The sequence below is a fragment of the Syngnathus floridae genome, chromosome 7 (assembly GCF_059516105.1).
Source record: "Syngnathus floridae isolate MCC-2025c chromosome 7, RoL_Sflo_1.0, whole genome shotgun sequence".
Lineage (NCBI taxonomy): Eukaryota > Metazoa > Chordata > Actinopteri > Syngnathiformes > Syngnathidae > Syngnathus > Syngnathus floridae.
In genome coordinates this window covers 14,730,321-14,751,283 of record NC_142419.1, presented here as the reverse complement: position 1 = coordinate 14,751,283, position 20,963 = coordinate 14,730,321, and positions in this window count along the sequence as shown.

The following is a 20,963-nucleotide window of genomic DNA, read 5'->3' as shown; positions in this document are numbered from 1 at the left end:
GTTGAATTCCTATAAATAAGTACAAATATTTAAAAAATATATTTCTATTTCTTTCATGCTATTTTATTTCTACAAAATTCTGTAGAACTTCTATAAATAAGTAAAAATAATATTTAAAAAGAACTAATAACATTCTTGAAATATTTAGTGAAAAAAACGCAAAAAAATACTGTTCTTTTTTTTTTAAATGATTTTAAAAAAGGATTACTGGCATTAGCATTCATTTCAATGGGAAATGACGTTTTCTGCCACAGCACAGCATAAGAACCAAACCGATACAAGCCTCCGAAACACATTACAAGCATCAGCTTTGCAGCCCGCGCTCGAGCCTACATCTCCCTCGACGCCGTTTGTGTTTTTTCCGCCCGAGATAAATAACAGCCAAAAGACATTAGCCAGCTTTCCTATTGCCGACACTGGAGAGGAAGCGCTGCCCCCCCCAGGCCATGTCACCATACGTTAGAATCATCCGCAAATAGGTACAGAGGATAGGGGGTGAACACGTCAGGCCGGCTTAGGTCAGGAGGAAGACGGCCTTTGCGAGAGAGAATAAAAAGCAGCCCAAGTGCCTCCCGATATGGTTTCCGTACTGCCCCTTCATCTCTACATTTCTGCTTCTTAACGTGGCTGACTTGCGTTTACTGGCCATTCGTGTGTCTTTAGTGGAAGATGGCATCATTCGGGGTCTGCTGGGAAAGAGACGGGGCGCAGATGAAGTAGTGAGTGGACGCCTTTCCCAACGCCTTCAAATATACAAGCCTTCAGGCACCGGAAGACCTTTATAGGGCAAGCAAACCGTATTTGGTTGTGTTCAAATGGAACACTTGCAGCCAACAAACAAAGGAATGTGTATAATATTAAATACATCCACCTACAGTACAGAAAGCTCAAAATTATATATATATTTTTGGCGGTTTAGCTCAGTATTTTCCCGAAATATATAAATATATACTGTACATATCGATTACATGTTAAATGTGTTGCTCCACCATTTGTGTAATTCTCTTTATGTTTAGCTTGACAAATTGAATAATTCATAAATCATCGTCCATCATAACAAGTCGACTTGGAGAGAAGCAAAGTCGTTTTTGTCCATTATTACTAACTACTAAATGAGTCTAAATGTGTCCACTGGCTACTTTGCTTCAGCTCATCATTATACAACACACCAAAGTAGTTTCATCTCTATTCTAATATCAATCACGAGGCCCCCTGCTAACAAAATGTGACGGTCGAGGCGGCGCCAACGGCAAAACTGACTCTTTATGCCATTGCATGAAATCATAATTCATGCAAACCGTCGGCCGATCATCAGCCATCCGTCTTTTATAGCGCCGCTTCCCTCTGCGCAGGTTGACAGCGGCGGTAAAACACTCGGCCAGCTTTTTATATTTACCTTGTTAGCGCATAGAAAGGGCCAGCAAAGGAGTCAAGTGATTGAATATGGCTTTCTATTTCACCTCGCATATTCTTAATGGGAGGCCAAGCATTAGCTTTATAGCTAATGAGATAAAAGCAACGTTTTACTCAAGTGGTGTTTTTCATTCTCGGACTGCTCTGGCGTATTTATTCGCTTCTTGCCAGCTTTGAACGTCACGCTTGCATCATTGGTAAAAAATAAATGAATCGATGCTCGGATAGAAGAATTTGATTGGCTCGTGGGAGGAGTTACAATGATGATGGTCTCTATATTATATAAAGTTGAAACAAAAAGTATATCGATTTCTAAATATCTAATTTTTTATCTTGAATAAAAAGCTCCCCCAAAATAAATCAAATAAAAACAGCAAATTTAGTCTTTAAAATAAAATTTGATCTATTTTTATGAAAACATTTTTCCTTGAAAAAAAAAAAATCTGCAACATTCTCAAAAATTCTAATCTTGCAATTTTGTTTTATTGGAATCATTTCCAATTCAAGGGGTGAGTGAGTGGGAGTTGTCTCATTGCTTCATCATATGCGTCCTGCTGGCTTCATTAGAGCTGTAACACGTGGGATGACAATCATCTCATCCGACACGCACGGAACAACAGGATAGTCTAGCTCGCAGAACATGAAAAATGTCACGCCGCGTGTCACATGACTAATCAATGGTGATGCTTGATGGCCACCGGCGAACGTCTCGCGCCACCGCAGACCAATCAAACTAAAACAAGGTGGAGAGCTTTAATCAGGTATCACAATTTTGTCACATCGCTTGATATGACAAGAGGATCACAAAGCCTATGATCAACATTATTTCATTTATTTTTTTAAACATTTTATTTCTTTTTAGTTAGCTTGATGACTGAATAACAAGCGACCGAATTAGTATCCATGCCATTAGCAAGTTTAGCTAGCTAGCTAACAAAGCTAGTTCGTGGCACCAGAGCATTTCCAAAGTGAATAGAGAGATAGCTAGCTCTACAGGAACATATTTTCCCCTTAATATTGCTGCCCAACGATAAAATACAGTATGTCCTTGCCTCAAGCGTTGTTCCAACTGTTCTAAATCAAAACCGAAGTGGTTTATAGGAACTAAACAACCTGAACCGCTAGCAGTCATTTGCTGCTGTCGAGAGCCCCGAGCAATTTGTAGCCACTGCCTGGTGATGACCGTTATTACCGTGACACCTTAAACGGAGGTCAAAGAAAATCAAAATCACACCACAAGTGACCATTTCCGGGGTGCAGTTTCTCACACTGACAAAAAATATATATATTTCTTAACTTTCTTACTGTGTTAACTGTCCATAACACAGTTCATTTCCTTTCAATGTTTTCAGTCAGTAAACTTGGATAGGATTCATTTTCCTTTAGTGAAGAGGCAAAAGATTCAAGAAAACTACGCTGTAGCTTGAAAGCAACAATGAGACCATACCATCAATCATCAAAGTCTATCAATTTCAATCGAATTGATGTAGATTGTTCCCAGCACAGCCGACAGAAGCCCCGAGAGGTGCGACGGCCTGCTGAAAAGAAACCAGGGAAATGCCGACTTCACTTTGTCTACTGTAATCTTCTCTCGGGGGAAAGTTATTCCAGAAGAAAGTAATCCCGCCGAACCTGGACGGGCGCCCCCTCGCCGCCCCGACAGCACAGATGCTCCGGCAGGCTGCGACTGGTCATAGAGTGTCAATCACAATCAGCTTCAGAGTGCCAAAGTGCATTCATCCAGAGAATGCCAGATTCCACTGTAATCACTTTTTTCTTATTCCATCTCCGCGTCTTCATCCTCATCCTCCGGCTTTCTCGGATTCCGAGGACAGGCTGTCGCTAAGTTTGACCTTGGGGTCTGACTGACAGCCCTCGTGACAAACATTGGCAACGGTGAGCGCCAATCGAATTCTGTTGATGAAAACGTCTATACGTCGCTCTCGCCTGTTGGCGTGCGGCAATTTCCACACAAATTAAATTCTCAACAATATCAGAGCCAACAGCGCCAGTTGAAGCTGTCCCTGGTTTCTGGTTTTTGGCAAACAGTCTGTATGATGTAGTCTTTGTTATGAAAGTCAAAGAAGAGTCGGACGAGCTAGGAGAAGGAGTACGTGCGCATTAGTTAAACTTGGGTTGTCCTCTGCAACCTGCTAATGTCCTTGTAAAAAAAAAAAAAAATGGTGTCCGTTTTGGAAATAAACGAGGAGAACAGAAAGTCATTTTGGCATTTCTGGTGCATAAATGGCCGCCGCAAACAGACTGCAGATGATCTCACGGGAAGCGCATAACAATAAAACTCAACTCTTAAAAAGGGCGGCATCTTTATTAACGCATCCTCGTTTTTTCGGCCGTACCTCCAGGAAAAAAAAAAGAATGACCTTCCACCGAACCGAGTCAAGTTTCAGCAAACAAAAGTTCCCATCTGCATGCAATCTAAAAATTCAGTCTCATTTGCATAATTACAATTTGGAGCTGAGAGAGAATCCTCCCCTCGTGTTTTAAAAGTTAGATGAGGCAGAGGGGGCACACTCATGAGGACCCCCCCGCCCTTTTTGATACCCAGCACACCTTAAGCGTCCGCATACAAGCGCTGCATAATGTAACACTCCTTATCTGCAAACTAGTGCGTGCGTGATCTCGGATAATGGCGGCATTTGATGAGAGCGCAGTTGGAAGATAACGCGCGTGCGGGGATCCAGCTTGTTGTCGCGTAAATCAGACAACGACATGGGCGGAAAATGCCATTTGTAATCCGACGGGCGCGGTGTAATTCAGATTATTTCGTGTACGAGGCCGGCATTAATCACGGGGAGTACGTGTTTGAAATGGATGAGGGGGTAAACAAAAGGCGGCTCTTTTCCCATCCAATAGGCGAGATCGAGATCATGTAATAGTGAATAAAACATAAGCGAATGAATCAATCTTTCCACGTGTGTGTGTTTAGCTGATAAAGATAGCGCTAAGAGACGCTGCAAAAAAAAAAGCAAATCAAGAAATATGGAGTGCCATTAAATCTGCCTAGTAAGAAATGCGCTACGCAAACTTAATTAAATCTTTATCTAATTCCTGATGTTGCAAAAATAAAGTTACAAGTGTAGCATGTCGCAAAATCTGCCTCGCAACAGGTGAACTTAGTGACTTCATAAATCCTTCTTGTTTTGTTTCTTAACTGATTTTCTTATGCTAACAAGCGGCAAAAGTTATGACAAATATTTTGTCGTACACGCTGAGATAACCTCAAGTTTGGCAACTGAACTGCAATTTAAGAAAGTAAGTCTCGGGAATTGCTTGGAAGTATCTTTCTCATTCCGTCCTGTCGCCGCTATCGCAACAATTGTCACAGTTGGGGTGTCGCGTCGTAATAATCCTCTTTGACAAAGCGGAAATGTACTTTATGCTCCTCCGACTACTTTTCCAGGAATGCAGCGGAAAGTGTTTCCCTTCCTTTGCCGCAAACGCAGTCAGCATGATCAAAACCGAAAAGCCCACGTTGGCGTGTTTGGGAAATCGGCAGACGGTTTTTTTGTTATGCGTTCAAATGTTTGTTTTGGCCACTTACATTGTCTGCGTTTTGGTAAATAGCAGATGAACAAAAAAATGACAAAAGCAGTAGGAGATTTTTTCAACAATACAAAGCCTTCTTCCAACCCCCCTCCATTCACATAAGAACTAAAAATGAACTCAGTTTACAACATTGGAGCGAGAACGCACTAAGTACGAGAAGTTTTTTTCCCCCCCTTCATATAAGCCTCCACACGGCAATCCCGCTCAAGGACATCGGCGACCAGATCTGTTTTCTCGACGTCTTTCCGGCATTCCGCCATTCATCATCTCAGAAGCCATCTCCAGTTCCAATACGGTGGCGACGCTTCGCCCCGCCGGGCCACAGGCGGTGATTTACAACCCGCGCCGTCGGCCTGTCACCGCGTTGCCGTGTTTGCAATTCGGCGATGGAGTGCGCAAACGGGAGATGTGCCGCCGACGCGCTTGACGGCCTAAAAGTGCGCCGATTAACACGCGGGCCAGCGCAAGCGACTCGCATGCATGATTGAAGCAATTGTTGCTCGTCGACCGTGTCGAGTCAGCGGGATGTTTTATCACTTACGCGGGCGGGATAATGCTCACTTTTGACACCGTTGTAGTTCTACCGTTGCGTACCAATGACTGTCGTGACATCCGAGGTGACGAACGGCGTGCGTGGAAATATTTTGTCCTCAATATAGCTCACCTAACTAATAGGACATCTTTTGTTGGAAGTATCAATCAGTCGGATCGCTTTTTTTTTTTTTGGAAGGCAAAAAGCCGTAATGGATTTCCAGCCACCTGTGCCCGCAGGAAATATTTCCCCTTGCCACCATTTCAACTTGGCCATTGTTTGACAGCCACACATTTGTTTAATAGCCTCTTCAGTCAGGAAGCATTTGGCCAATTCCAACCACCCCGGGCCAACGCAAAATGGATGTTTGTCTTTTTAATGAAGAAAACCACTTTTGCAGTTTGAAAAGGTGTCACGCGCACCCGTGTTTGGACGGCATTATTCTTTTTTTAATCGCTTCCGTTGTTGATGTGGACCAGCTGGCCTCAGGGCTCATTTCGTTTGTTTTTGTTTTGTTCAACGCTTAAAGAAGACATGTGATTCTCCCCCCCCCCATTCGATGTAAATCAATGTTGCGACTCGACAAACATGGTTGACCCGTAACTGTCAAGCGTTTTTACATTTTTAATCTCGTCAGATCAGCAGCCATCCATTTTGCCGCGTTGACACCTGTGAATAAAACAAAACATTTGGGCTGCTGACAAAGAAAAAAGAGCATCAGCATCCTTGGGGGAATTCTGACGAGCCGCCGCGTATCACGTTAATTTTCATTTCCATCAAGCCAAAACGCAATACAGGAAATCGTTTCCCGAAGCATCAAAAATGCACAACATCCTATAAATCACACGGCGTTAATAGTAGCCCTGGAATAAAATATTCCGCTTCCCAATTAAGGTGCCGTCGGCTTTTAAACTGAAATGATCTTTGCGTACGTGTGAGCGAGAGTCGTCTCGTTTTGCCGAGGGAATACGGCGCGTCAGCAAAAAGCCTCAATAACGCTTTTGAGAGGTGTTGAAGAAAAGGAAATAAAACTTGTCAAACTTCACACATCAGCGAGAAAGTGTTTGAGTGCGTCGTCATCTTCTGAAACAGGCAATTACATTTTTAGAGGGCGGCATGGCAACGAAGGCTTTGCATTTACGTCTGACTATTTCCTTCTACTTAAATATTTTATTTTAATTATATTATACATATTTAGTGCGATCAAAATTGTTTAAACAGACGCGCGCACACAAAATAAATTCCTGCCATTGAGTAAATAACTGCCAACGGCCACACCTACTAATTGCTAACTTCATTTGGTTCACACAACTGTGAAGTCTTACCACACATTTAAATCAAAAAGTTGCCAGCACGATCAATAAAAGTGTTTAGGACAAAGTTTAAACCAAGCGTAAATCATTTGTATTTTTTTTTTTTAAATATTTCTTACGAAATATGTACTTGTAAATCCAAACAAAACAGGTCCCAGCTTGTAACTGACTTATTAATTTAAAAAAATGACAATACAAGGAGATCAATACGCAATTACACACACCGAGAAAGAATCGTACAGCAATTGTCTGTCGCCTGCTCAATCATTTTTGTCCAATTTTGTGGACCCTTGCTGGTTAACCAGCTCATTCTTTGTCATTATGGAAATGGGCAACGGCTCTGACAATTACGCGCCAACTGTGCCAACGTTGTTCCGCCACAATGTCATCAAGGAATGAGAGAACCAAAGCATCTGCTCGCCAATTAAAAGATTGTTTTTGTCTTGGTGGCAAACAGAAAAAAAAAAAATTGTCAAAGTAGCTCAGAGGACGAGATATTCATTTGCAGATTCTTTCAAGAGACGCAGCAGGTGGCGCGCTCGGAAGCCGAGTCTGATAACTTTCTCGGCTTGATTTGCGAAATACGGAACCAAAATTGATAAGGTTGGGTACACGCCATGATAATTTGGCCCCTCCCTGAACAAAGGACATCAAATGCCAGACGGCCTTGTCCTATAAGATTATTCCCTTTGGTGTGAGGTGTGTTTGTCTCGATAGTTGGCTTCAAAACAATGTTGAACATTTACAAGCCAAGTCTTAATTGACTCGGTGGGTTGTGTGACATGAAAGGAATGCAACCATCCAAAGAAGAACCATGACTGATTAACAGGAGTAAAACAAAATATGTCCTACCTTTGATGCTGTTTTGTTTGGTCCAAATGTCGGTTATTGGTGAGAAAATTCCAAATCATTATTTGATGATGTCATTTCCATTTTACACCTCTGGTCCTTTTCAAAAACATCTGTTCTTGTTGTTTTTGAGTGCTCACATGCAAGAATTCTGCGTCAGAGGAACGTCATTCTGTAGGACAGAATTTATGAAAAATAATGTAAAAGACCAGAACTTAATTTTGTTTAGTCATGTTTTCCTTCTCAGCGCATGTCACTGTCTATTCCACCTGATTTCCTGAGCCCGGTTCTTGTGTCCACCAATCAGCTTCCTCCAGCCACTTGTGTTTTCTCCATGTGTGCCTCGTTGTCTCCTTGGCGTGCTTTTGTTTCCTGTTTGTTGATTCGTCATGTGTTGCTGTTGTAAGTCGTGTGAATTAAGTCATGGTATTACAGTATGTGACTTTGCTCCCTAATGTTTTCTTTTATTTGTATTTTGCTGTTTTAAGGTAGTATGCTGATACAGTGATTTCTTTAGCACATTTTTTGCTTCAAAAAAACTTCTGCACTCCTGTAAAAAAAAAAAATTCAAAGCAGCTCAGAGGACAACAAGATATTCAGACACAGCAAAAACTACCTAAAGGTATGTGTTATATCTTGGATCAGAGATGGACGACTGGCAGCGTCTAAATTTTTTTTTTAAACATAATAAAATGTGAAAAACACTGATAAATATTCAATGTTCGATTTCAACATAAACAAGAGGAAAAAAATACGGTGGAAAAAATTACACAGATGCAAATAGGCTGAGAACAACTGCAGCATTTAGGTGTATTGTCACCAATCACCACTAGATGGCAGCCATGACTTAGTTTACTTCCAATGGGTCTTGCAAACATTCCCGGAGTTAAAATGTCTCATAAATTGTGTTTTCATCAAATACTTTAGCCTCCGGATTAAATGTGCCACACACCGTGACAATATGCGTCTTTTGCTTGACACAGTCTCGTAGCCAAACAACCTCATCATAATAAATATCATGTCCCGAAGTCAATCCAGCATCACGAGGAATTTAAATGGTAATGAGACCGACCGGGTCGCAGTTTTTACACAATTAATCCCTGTACAAATTAATCTTGTTGACAGCATTTTAAAAAAAAATAACGTCAGACAGCTATCATCTGATTTGCATGATTACTACGTGAACTTTATTTACCTCTGTGTCATGAACTTTTCCTTTTCTTTCTTGCTTCCAGGCTTACTTTGTAAAGTGGAAAAGTTTGGAAAGACCGGGTCAAGCCAGTAACATCGGCCTTACTTCTGGCGGGTGAGAAATGCGGCCATCTTGACATATTAGATGACATTGTAGCGCGCTAATTATGGTATAATTTCATGCTGTCTTCACTTATTATAGATACGAGGTTGTCCAATAAAATACATTACATCTAGGTCAGGGGTGCTCACACTTTTTCAGCTTGCGAGCTACTTTTGAAATGACCAAGTCACAAAGATCTACCCATATATATATATTTTGTAATTACCTGAGTTCAGTTGTTTTATGACTTGCACTGAAGTGAATCAGCCAGGGACGCATAATTGACGTAAATGACGTTGTGAAAAAAAGTCCAACTCACATTTCCTATGAAAGTGATACGTTTTTAGCTTCTTACTAGGTCCAGAAACCCCACTCACTTTTAATGGTCATAAACTTTCTTTAGTTTAAAAGAAAAAAGCGAGTACTTACCATCCGTGCGTTGATACGTAGTGTGTTGATTAGCTGGTTAGCTTTGGCGCCGAGTTTGAGTTTGCGCGGCCAAACTTGCTGGGGTGAGGGGGTGTGGTCACTGTCTACTGCGCATGTGCAGTTCACTGTGATTGCCTCCTGACAGGCTTACTTGTATGTCAATCAAGCGATGGATTTTAGCCAATAGAATCTTATTTATTTATTTATTTATTTATTTATTTATTTATTTATTTATTTATTCATTCATTCATTCATTCATTCATTCATTCATTCATTCATTTATTTATTTATTTATTTATTTATTTATTTATTTATTTATTTAAATGTTCGACGTAATGAGCACCCCTAAAAACTAAAAAACTTAAAGAAAAAAAAAAAAAGTAGCTCTGCTGTACTTTTTTTGTCCAGAAGTAACCTCCCCTAAAACCTGAAAGGCACATTTTTGGTTATGTGAAACTTTTGGCTTATAAAAGGACGATATTAAACCTCTCGTTGGGTTTGTTTCTCAGGAACAGCAATAATGTCCCCGGGTCTGAACCGTTACAATAAAAGTGCCATAAATGGGGAGCCATTATTAACTCCATTACCGCTCACACATCATGTTTCGATGAGAATAATCTCCACTTCCTTTATTTTCTTTCCCTTTATTTGTTCGAGAAGGATAATGAACACTAATGAGCATCTCAACAATGAAATGTAAATTCATTCAATTAGAACCATAAGGCTCATTTCCATTGGGAGTCCCCCTAACAGAATGCACATTAAATTTGTTTGGAGGCAATTGTTTCTTTTGTCATTGATTATTCAAATGTGATTTATTTATTAAATAAATCACAGGAGAGTTGTTTTCTTTTTTTATGGGTTTTTTTTTTTTTAATAACGTAAATAAGAGGTTTCTTCTTATTCTGGGTCAAAATGTCCCACATACTCAAAATGGTGACAAAATGGACCATTTTCATTGAACAGAGTGATCACACTTATTAAGCCAAGCAGAAAATGTTGGGTCAGTTTGACCCGCACAATAATAATAATCCTTTAAAGCAAGATTACTTAGCGGGGTGAAGCAGTTTACAATGTTTGTATTTTTATCTATTTTACTGAGGGCAATGTTAGCAACCCCTCAACCCCCCTCAATTGAAAGACACATTTTGTTTGACACTTTTGGCTTTTAAATTGGCCTTTAAAATACTCCTGTTGCGTTGGTTTCTTAGAAACAGCAACAATGTACCCAAGTCAGATTGACACAAAAAGTGTGAGCAGTGAAGACAGGTTTGAAAAAAGATAATTATCCATTATCTCTCACGGAACATGCCTCGGTAATTATTATTCCATTAAAAATGCATGTTAAAAGTTCTCCTTTCAAAAAATCGGTTGTGTCATTATTTATTTAAATGTAATCACTCATTCTTTTACTTTCTTTATTTATTAACTGTTCAATTCAAACAGTACACCTCGTTTTCTCATTCTGGGTCAAAGTGAACGAAGGACTGGGAATTGTGGCAAATTTTCTTGAAATATACTTATCACACCAAGCAAACAAAATTGCGTCAAATTGACCCGCAACATAATAGGCGGTCTTTAAAGCAAGATTTCCCGGTAGTGCTCTCTTCACACATTTCGTTGTATTTTTCCACAAATAAAAAAAATACACAATTATGATAATTACGTTAGAATTATGAAGGGGTCTTTTTCTCCTTTCAGGAGACTTTTCACACCCCTGGCATAGCAACAGCTTGTTTAGATTCCAGCGTGCTGGCGTAGAAATAGAGACAAATCCTCACGGTGTGTTTTGCCGGCTAAAGAAATCCATTTACCAAATGAAGTGTAACAACAAATGTGTGTGAATGTAGAGAAACAACTGTGCTGCAGGCTTTCAAGCTTAGCAGAGGCCTTAGTGAAGCGCGTGACCCCCCCCCCAAAAAAAAAAAAAATGACAGAGTAAATTCAGTAAACAAATTACACTGGCAAAAAGGCAACGTCATTTGGCCCGCTGAACACCAGCCAATTTATTATTATTATTTTTAATTTTAGCGGTTGCGTTTACACCAGACGGTTTTACAAGGCCGGTTGTAGGTTTAGAGGAATAAAGTGTCTGATTAAGAACATTAAATTATGGAAAACTTTAGGGCTTAATTGTAAATTATGACTACCCAAAGTAAATATTTGTAACAAAGGAGAACATAGCTTTCCTCACGAGCGATGTTAACTTGGCCTTGCTTGCATGTTAGCTTGTAAGAAACTCATCAATACCAATTGCTTACCTTAAAGTAGACAAAGGTATGCCTGCTAATTTTTGAAGAAATTACTAAACCGACGTGGGTTTATTTGGGGAAAATTAAATAAAAACTATGACAATATTTCAATACAACAAACGTAGCGAGCTAACTAGCGGTGTTGTCATGACCGAAAATATCTAGGCCTTTACGTGCTAATACGTAAATGGTACACTTTGGGCATTTCAACATTTATTTTAAGTTTTTTCCTAGAATTAGAAAATGAGAGAAACGTGGCTAAAGTGTGATTTAGTTGTTGTGACTAAGCTTGTCTGACTTATGACTTGCCTAAAGTAAAGTCTTTACTCAACTTGCTTGAAATTTAGTGGGTGCTTGACTCGACTTGTCTCGTTTGATTTGTGCGGCGGTAACTTGGGGATGCGTTTGAAACTTGAAGGTTAAGGCTTTAGACTTACTTATGACTGGCGAATATCTGACTTACTGCCACCACTGGATAGCAGAGATGAAGCACAAGTTATTGATCAGTCCAAGAGATCAGAAGGTGGTTACATTTCAGAGAAGCTTCAGCGATTGCATGTTTTCATCATCGGAAACGAGAGTGACTTCTCAGCGACATGAAAGCGGCAATCAGCAGTAACCATCTCAAGCATCGAGAAACTCTCAATTAACGCAGAGTGCAAGGTAATGCAACGGCACTCCTCTTTAATTTTGAGATTAAAGCCTAGTGGATTCTTTCTCTCTCGCTCTCTCTCGGTCATGTCTTTACGACATGGAGATTCGCCGCGCCAGCACAACGGTGACAATAGGGAGCCTGACAGCCGCGAGAATCAAACAGATGACAAAAGAACAAAAAACATCTAAGTGTGTGCGTTGTACCTCAAAATGGTGCTTTAATCTCAGCAAAGAGAACGCTTGTGCTCCACGCGCCTTGAAATCCTTTTCATCTTATTAGCCAAAAGACCTGAAAGGCCCATCTCTGCCCCCCCCCAAAAAAATGACATCAAAAAGAAACAAAATGACACTTTCCTTGAAAAATCATCTCCCGTGCCTAAAAGCCCACCACGAAAGAAAGTGGTCCTAAAAAGTGTCCCTGGAGGAGTTCATTTTCCACAGTTCTGAGCAGCGACGCCATCGATCGGCTCCGTTTGTAGATTCGTCTTTGTGATAGGTGACAGTTGCCCCTGAAAGTACTTTTGATGAGCTTCCAGTTGCGCAGTTAAAAAAAAAAAGAACTAAAGTAAGACATTTGTGGATATATTTGATGTGCCACAGAAAGCCAACAAAGAAGAATGAAAAGCAATTCAGGGCCCAATGCACGTGTCTGGGACTGAGATCGAGTATAAGTCGGACAATTTTGTTTTGTGTGACGTTCCTATTTTAACAAACATGTAAAAAAAAATCCAGACATGGATGAACATTGTTCCAAATGTAAAACAGTTCCCAGTTTGTGTAGAGTCCAGTGCAGAAATATGTGGACTTAATATAGAGCCTTGTGGAACACCACGAGGTCTTATAATGATAAAATGCTTTTATGCAATATAAATGAAAAACATTGATGAAAAGCTAGGACATGGTCACAAAGAGTGCTACAATATGTGGACTTAGGATAGAGCCTTGAGGAACACCACTTGGTCTTATGATGCTAAAATGCTTTTATAAAGCATGATAAATGAAAAATAATGATGGAAATCTTGGATATGGTCACAAAGGCCGTCGCTGAACCCAAACGTCTGAGTTTAAAAATGACCAGACTGCTGCTGAGCCATCTTGTCTCTTGAGCAAACAATTTAAAAATCCGCTTCTCCGTAATACATTCCCTTAATGTCTAATTAGCTTCAGCGTACTTCATTAAGGCAAATGGAGGGCAGTGGGAAGCTCAGTCATGTGTAAGAGAGACGCCGTTGTTTATCGTAGAACTCGACGCTATCCGGGACTCGTCGAATCGTACCCACACTTTCCCGAGAGCCGAGGCAGGCGGGAAGTAAACAGTTGTGCTTTTAACATCCCAAGAGGAGCTTTCAAGGTCAAAGCCGTCCAGGAAAAATGGATTACTTTGGTGTCTAAACACTCCCCAGAAGCGTACCGAAGCTTTTATTCAATCTCTAGCCAAGTGTTTTTAAATGTTCCATCAGGGAGCTCACGTGTGAGCACGTCATGCGTGGCTTACGTAACGGCCAACATCCCCTGCAGTCGGTCGCATGGAAAATGTTGTCTTCAGCTCAGTGAGGCGTGCCAGCCTCTGACAGCCATTACTGCCGCTTCCTTGTACTACTCTGAGCACAAATACCGTTTCAATGCACTGCAAAAGTGGTTTTAAAAGCAAAATAAAATGCATCAGAAACATCTGACAATATTTATTTGGTAAGATTCTTACAAGTACTGCAAAATCTAAAATCAAACCAGGATAATAAAAATTGATTTGACCCTCGCCATCCTGTTGTGCGGCAAGACATGGCCGGTTAGAAACGCTGACCTCAGCAAACTTGAAGTCTTTGACGATGACCGCCTCAGGCGCCTCCTTTGCTGCCGCCATCTTTACCGTATCCGCTCAGCAAGCCTTTGCCAGGGATGCTGACTTGACGCTCTCGCTGCTATTCTCCTTCAATCTCGCCCCCGGTGGTTTGGTTATGCAACCTTACCCAACCTCCCCCTTTCAACCTGGTGAAAGCTCAGGCAGTCGGGTTGTTTGCACTTCAAAACATCCACTGGCTCGAAATCCTGACGAGGACCTCGCCCCCTCCCCCATCCTGTACATATTCAGGAAGCTATTACTTGTGCTTCACTATTTACAAATTCAGCTATTTGTGTTAATTTGTTTTCTGTGGCACCTACCTAAAAACAAATAATAACAAATGAATAAAACAAAATAAAGAAAATGAAATAAAATGAAATAAATAAACAAACATCAATAGGCTGATTGATTTTAAAACAAAATTTTCATTACAGCCTCGATGCCCCTATTTATGTGGGAACTTGGCTTTGAAAAGCCATATTGCTCGTTTTGGATTTTCCTCCCTCTTTCACTTCCAGGCCATCTATTAATATGTTGCTCGGGGCAACAACAACGACAAAGGCTCAAGGAGACTAAAGCCTCAAACCCAGGAACGCCAGTCGTGCTTACATTTCATCTACACCTTTTCCCACACCTCAAAGGTCTGGCAACATTTTTACAAAAATAGTTGCAGTCGGGACCGTCTTCTCTATGCCAAAATGATTTTAATCAAGTTATTTGGCCTGCAATAGCGTGAAATGACTCATACGAGCTTCATCCATCACCGATAATACGCTTCATCATTTTTCTTACCTTTTTATTCTTTAGTCACATTCAGCAAAAACTCCGCCGTAAAAATTGACATTAAACAAAAAAGTATTCGCCCTGGGTGCCATATTGCTTTTTTTCCCCCCTCATTCATTAAATGCCGCTATTATCTCGTCAAATTCAAGTTACAAATTGTTAAGGAGAACATTTGGTCAGTTTTGATTGATGACAGCATAGCAGAAATCACCAATGCAGCCATAAGTGCACAACTGATAGTGGCTTCATCCTCAAGACTGACATTTGTGCTGTCATGTTACTCCCCCTCCCCCTCCCAAACGGCATTCAGGTAGTACAAGCTTCAATTTTCTGCTCCAACTGTTCATCTACGGCCCCGACACTTGCTTTGGCACAACGCCGTGACAAGGCACAACTAAGACACCATCTCGTTTAATAAATGTCAAAAGTTATGTTGGAAGTGTGTGGGGGGGGGGGGGGGGGGGGGCTACTGAGTTTAAATTCTTAGACAAGAAATGCAAAACATAAAGTCAATAACACTAAGAAGGGCGTTTAACATTAAATTATCTCCGAGTGCAAAAAAATGATTCTCTCCAATTCGTTAATGAAGGCTTACTAGCAGCTTTTTTTTTATACGACCGAAATAAAAATATCCAAAAATCAAGCCATAAAACTCAAAGCAAGTCTGACATTTCAGGTTGAGTTGTTTTGGTAGTGCGACATGTTCTTTGTTTGTTCAATAAGATAAATTGCATTTTCCTCCGCAGCACACAGAGAGACAATAACGTTTGAAGACAAACATTTTATATCAAAGAACATTTTGTTTATGAGCAATAAATAGCTGGGAAATGAAGCAGGTGTACTTTTCTGCTTCCCTTGGTTTTGTTTTCGCTCTGGGCAGTGAAGTAATGAAGTGAAAAGCCCTTTAAAAAAAAAACAAAGTAGTAAACTTTGCAAGTGATGACGCTTGTGAAATGTCTAAAAAGAATTGATTGCAATTCTACATCCAAATAGATTTAGATCTTTAATTAGGTTTGCCGGCGTTTGGCCAAATGTAAATGAGACATCTGACTTGTGACAGCATCAAGATGTTGATGAAAGATTCCCACAGTGCCCCCTGGCAATGGAACGCCATTGTGTTAGCGAATCTGATTACCGCCAACGAATTGTGGCTAGCAAAATGACCAAAAGCAATCGAACGTAAATCTAAAGCCATTACAGCACTTTTATCTGTTATATTTCGTTAATTGAAGTCTCGCAAATTACCGCACTTTGTAACTGAAAGTTAAACTTTTTTATACCATTACTGTTATTTTTTAACGCTACTGAGGTCATAAAGCCAATCTGTCAATCCTCAGAATTTTGGACCCGCCGGAGAGTCTTTGGGACTTACTGCTGAGAGAATTACAATAATTCAGTCTAGAGGTCACAAAAGCTTGGGCTACTTTTTTAGCATCGGTGAGAAGTGAAAAATGCTGTCCTTGAAACTTTGAGGTGGGAGTGGAACGATAAATTTGATCAAGGTTCCCTTCGGTGCTGCTGGAGGCAAGCCCAAAGTCATCTAGAGCAGCTATGTCATTACGGGCATCAGGTAGTCGAGGTCTATAATTCTAGTTTTATCGGAATTCAATGGAAAGAAATTGCAGGTCATCCGAGATGCGGTGGGAGTTTTGATCGTGGGAGTTATCTACATAAAAGTGCGAGTTCACGAGAGTTCTTCTAATAATACTGCAGAAGAGAAACTCGTTAAGACGGATGAGTAGTGGTTCAAACACGGACCCCTGTGGGACACCGTGATTGACAATTTTTATAGCTAATATTTACAAATTGTAAATGGAACAAATCATGACAAATTCCTGAATTCAATTCCTAAATTATCAACAGACATCCTCTTTAACACATTTTTTTAAATTTTTTTTTTTATAGAATGTAAATGCAACGTGCCGAGCTCCATCAGCCGTTTTATAAAGTGTCGTCGTTGTTGTTTTGACACGGACACAAGCCAACGCAGCCACTTGGGCCATTTAATCAATCTTGGCAAACCCTCAGAGGCTTAATGAATGTCCCTGCCAAGTTTCATAAATGGGGATCAATTATAATTGATTTGCCAGTCTGATACATTTATTAAAGTGACATCCATTTATTCGCCCGCTCACCTGCCCGCGCCGCCGGGCCAACCAGCGCAGCATCTCATACGTTATTCCAGCTATCACTTTCGCATATTTGTACGATAATTGGATGCAGATTCAATAGCCTATTTCTCAAAATGTTTATATGGTTCTATGATTGGCCCCGCAAAGTGACATTTGGTGATATATGGTGGCAAGATCCAACAAAGGCGATTATGGTCAACATGCTGCAAAAAATTGCTGCAGTGCCTTTGTCAACAGTGACACTGGAGGGGGGGGGAGGTCTTCATCTTCAAGTTCCAAGTCATCTTTCAGAACCCTAAATGATAAGAAATTGACTTTTGTTCGACACGATTATACGATTTGTTTCCAAAAATAATTTTTTCACGCAAACACAAAAGTACTGGAGATGAGAAAGTGTTCACATAAAAAGTAACAAGCACGCTTCAGTGATTTCTGTGTGTGTGTTTTTTTTGTGTGTACACTGCAAATTGTCTTTTTTCGCACTGAGATGAGCCAAGAGCGAGACAGATGGTTGGCTCTCCTAAATCCTCTCCGACCGGACGAGCAGAACCGTACCGTGACTTGTCAAGGGCGATAATCAAGATGTCATTCCAAACGCTTTTGAATCAAATTACCACAATTTAGCCTCGTATTGGTGATTCAGCTTTTTTTTATTTTTTTTTTATTACACTTACCCTTTCATGCTTTGTTGGCCAGTGCAGTGAAGCACTCAAGTCGGTCAGTCCTCGAGCAAAGTGAACTGGTCAAACAAAACATAAAGCATAAAGTTAAAACATCAAGTAAGCAACAATGGAGCACATTAAAACAGTGAAAGTTTGCAGGACTGACTTTCCAGTTACCGATTGACCGTGACCCCAAATGGCCAAGAATCTACACGAACAAATCAGATTTTGTTCCAGCCGGCGAGCACCAAAGCTATCAAATTTCAAGGGTACATAACCGAGGTCAAATGATGAAAGCTGCACCTGTTCTTTTCCAGCCTCAGAAATTTTCCAATGTCGGAAAACACAGAACACAACTCGTTGCTTCAATAAGAATCAACTAATTTTGCAGTTATTCTCAGCTGACGCGGTTTTATGACATTCATGTAGTGTATAAAGTCGCTAAGCATCTGTGGACTGAGTAGCGAGCCCTGTGGTACGCCACCAGTTTTCTACTGTATCAGCGAGTGCATATACCGTATTTTCCACACTATAAGGCGCACCGGATCATAAGGCGCACCTTAAATGAATGGCCCATTTTAAAACTTTGTCCATATATGAGTCCATATATTTGGCGTAGTGGCTCAATATTGGTCCATATATAAGGCGCACCCGATTATAAGGCGCACTGAGAAAATTGGAGGTTTCTAGGTGCGCCTTATAGTGCGGAAAATACGGTAACACTCTGGAAGAATATAGTGCCAAAATATCGGGACCTAGTATAGAGCCTTGTGGAGCCTCAACAACAGTAAATATTTGTATACAAAAAACTGCTTAAGCGATAAATATAAAATGATGAAAATTAAATCAAAACTGTGGTAAGTGAGCACGCCAGCTTGTTCCCTTGACGATTCATCGCTCACCAGTCATAACCTTGAAACAGATTATGTCGACACTGCTGTAAATCAAGGACTCGCTTCTGTTTGTGTTTTTGGCACAAGGTTGAACGAATGCAGAAAGCAGCACACAGTAAAAGGATGCGGCATGTTTGGCTTACCGGGGCTTTGCCTTCAGGTGCCTCGCTCCGATTATATCGGAACATCATGAAACTGCTTTCTGGTTCCCTCCCTCTCTCTGGCACCATTTTTTAAGCGGCTGCTGCCGCGTCTGTTTGTGGGTCGTCGCGTGGCTCTCGGTGATGAATTTGAGCAGCACTGAGGTCAGCGCCCTAGCCTTTAGCTGACTCTGAAGCTTCACAAACAATATGTGAGGATCTGTGGGGGAGGGCCGAGTCCTGTGAGAGATGTAAGAGCAGCATTAATGAGCATCATTCTATTAATACCTTGTTGGTTAAATGGTAGCGACTATTTATGGCTCGTGAGAATTACAGGGATTAGATGCGCACGGAAAGGAATGATTCTTCAAAAGATCATTTGAATTATATGTTGCTTTTATGTTGAAAATTGGAAAAGGAGTGAAAAAAAATAAACCAAGGCCAACTACACCCCATTTCATGTTGCAACTTTATATTTGTATTGTTTCCTTCCAAGCTGTCACTATTTGTAATAGCATTTTGATTTTCTTATTTCAGGCTATTTCGTGTGTTCCATCATTGTCAACTCAGCCATATGAGATGTGTCACTCGAAATGTACAGTACACGAAAAAATAGGCATGCAGTGTAAATTCAGACTCAGACAAAATGGCTCCTCTCATCTAGACGCATCTTGATGTTGTATTGCTGAAAGCATACAGAAGAGCCATGTTTTATTCAAGCGCGAATGTTTGTGTGTACGTGTGTACACGAACGCCTCATCCGGAAGATCCTACTCAAAAGGCTCAGTGTTATAGCTCCCCCTGTTGGCGGCTTCACGTCACTGCATAGAGAAGAAGAAAGTGACCATCCGAACGTGAGGCCTTCATATTCTTTTTCACCACAATACCTTTCTCATTTTTCAAATGCGTAAAGCTCGAACCCGCGTGACATCAAGTGTTAAATAAGCTTTCGGGCCGCGACTCGGTTTTGAGGCGAAAAGCAGGTGAAAGCGTCTCCTTGGATTTCCCCCGTGAGCTTATTTCCCTTTCAAATGGAGGACATTCAAAGACCTGCTTGAACGCACACGCACACTCGCTAGACCCGAGAGCAGTTTCTCGAATGCATCCTGCCATGACAACACTTGACTGGGGGCGGATGGAGAGGTAGGGCGGGGGGGGGGGGCAACCAGTTTGTTACACTGACTAAATGAAGCTCATCCCTTTGACTGCAACACAGTTCCTTGGCACCTAGCTGCCACAAGGCGGCGCCAAAAACAATAGTTTGAGATTAACGCGTGTAGTGCAGACCACTCAAAATGACGTCAACGAGAACCCCGCCCCTTTCCCCATCTCTTGTCACGGGAGAATTCTCGGGGGGGGGGGGAAGAGCTATTTTTTTGTTTTTTTTTTATTTCATTGGGGACAGGTGAATTACATACTGTCTGCTTTTTAGTGATATTTGGTGGTTTCCCATAAGGATTTCCCTCCTAAAATGTGTGCCTTGGCTTTGTTAAAAAAAAGTCGTGAAACACCATTTGAGCACATGTGCTACTCCTTAAATTGAACAATAATCTGTTATGGCGGCCTTGGCGGAGGTAACGATCCCCAGACTTCAAAGTGAACCGATGCCAAAATGGACTAAGCTGCTTATGAAGTGACACGTTTTTAAAACGTCTGCTCCCTCCTGGAAAAAAAAAAAATGCTGTGTGAATTCCATCTGGCGTGTCAGCCAGTCCTTGGAAGCTCAGCGGGATTCTCGTCCTCGGGCCTCCGAACTGGAACACGGCTGACAAATAAAAGTGTGATGACACAGCTGCATGCATTGCCCGACATGCTCTCCTATGAATCATCTGCAGACTTTCTTATTTGACTCCCTTTCAAATGGAGCATTGGCTATTTATAGACAACTGTGGACATGACTGGACAAATGCACGCTTTTGAAGGAGAGAAAATACTCAAGAGGTCAACTGATGGCACCTGACTAACGTCTTCTTAAAACGCCAACCAAGGTTTGAAACCCTAATTTGTTAATCTGGTAGTACTTGGAGAACTATTTTTTCCCAGTGCTACTTAGTTAATTTACAAGGTGTTTATGAACTGTCTGAAAACACAGAGTCCGTAAAAGCAACATGCTTCAAAAATTGTAGTGCACACTGGAACACAAGCAGAGCCCCGTACAGCTGAAATAAAGAGAAATACTGCCCTCTAGTGGTAGACGATGAAACTACGAG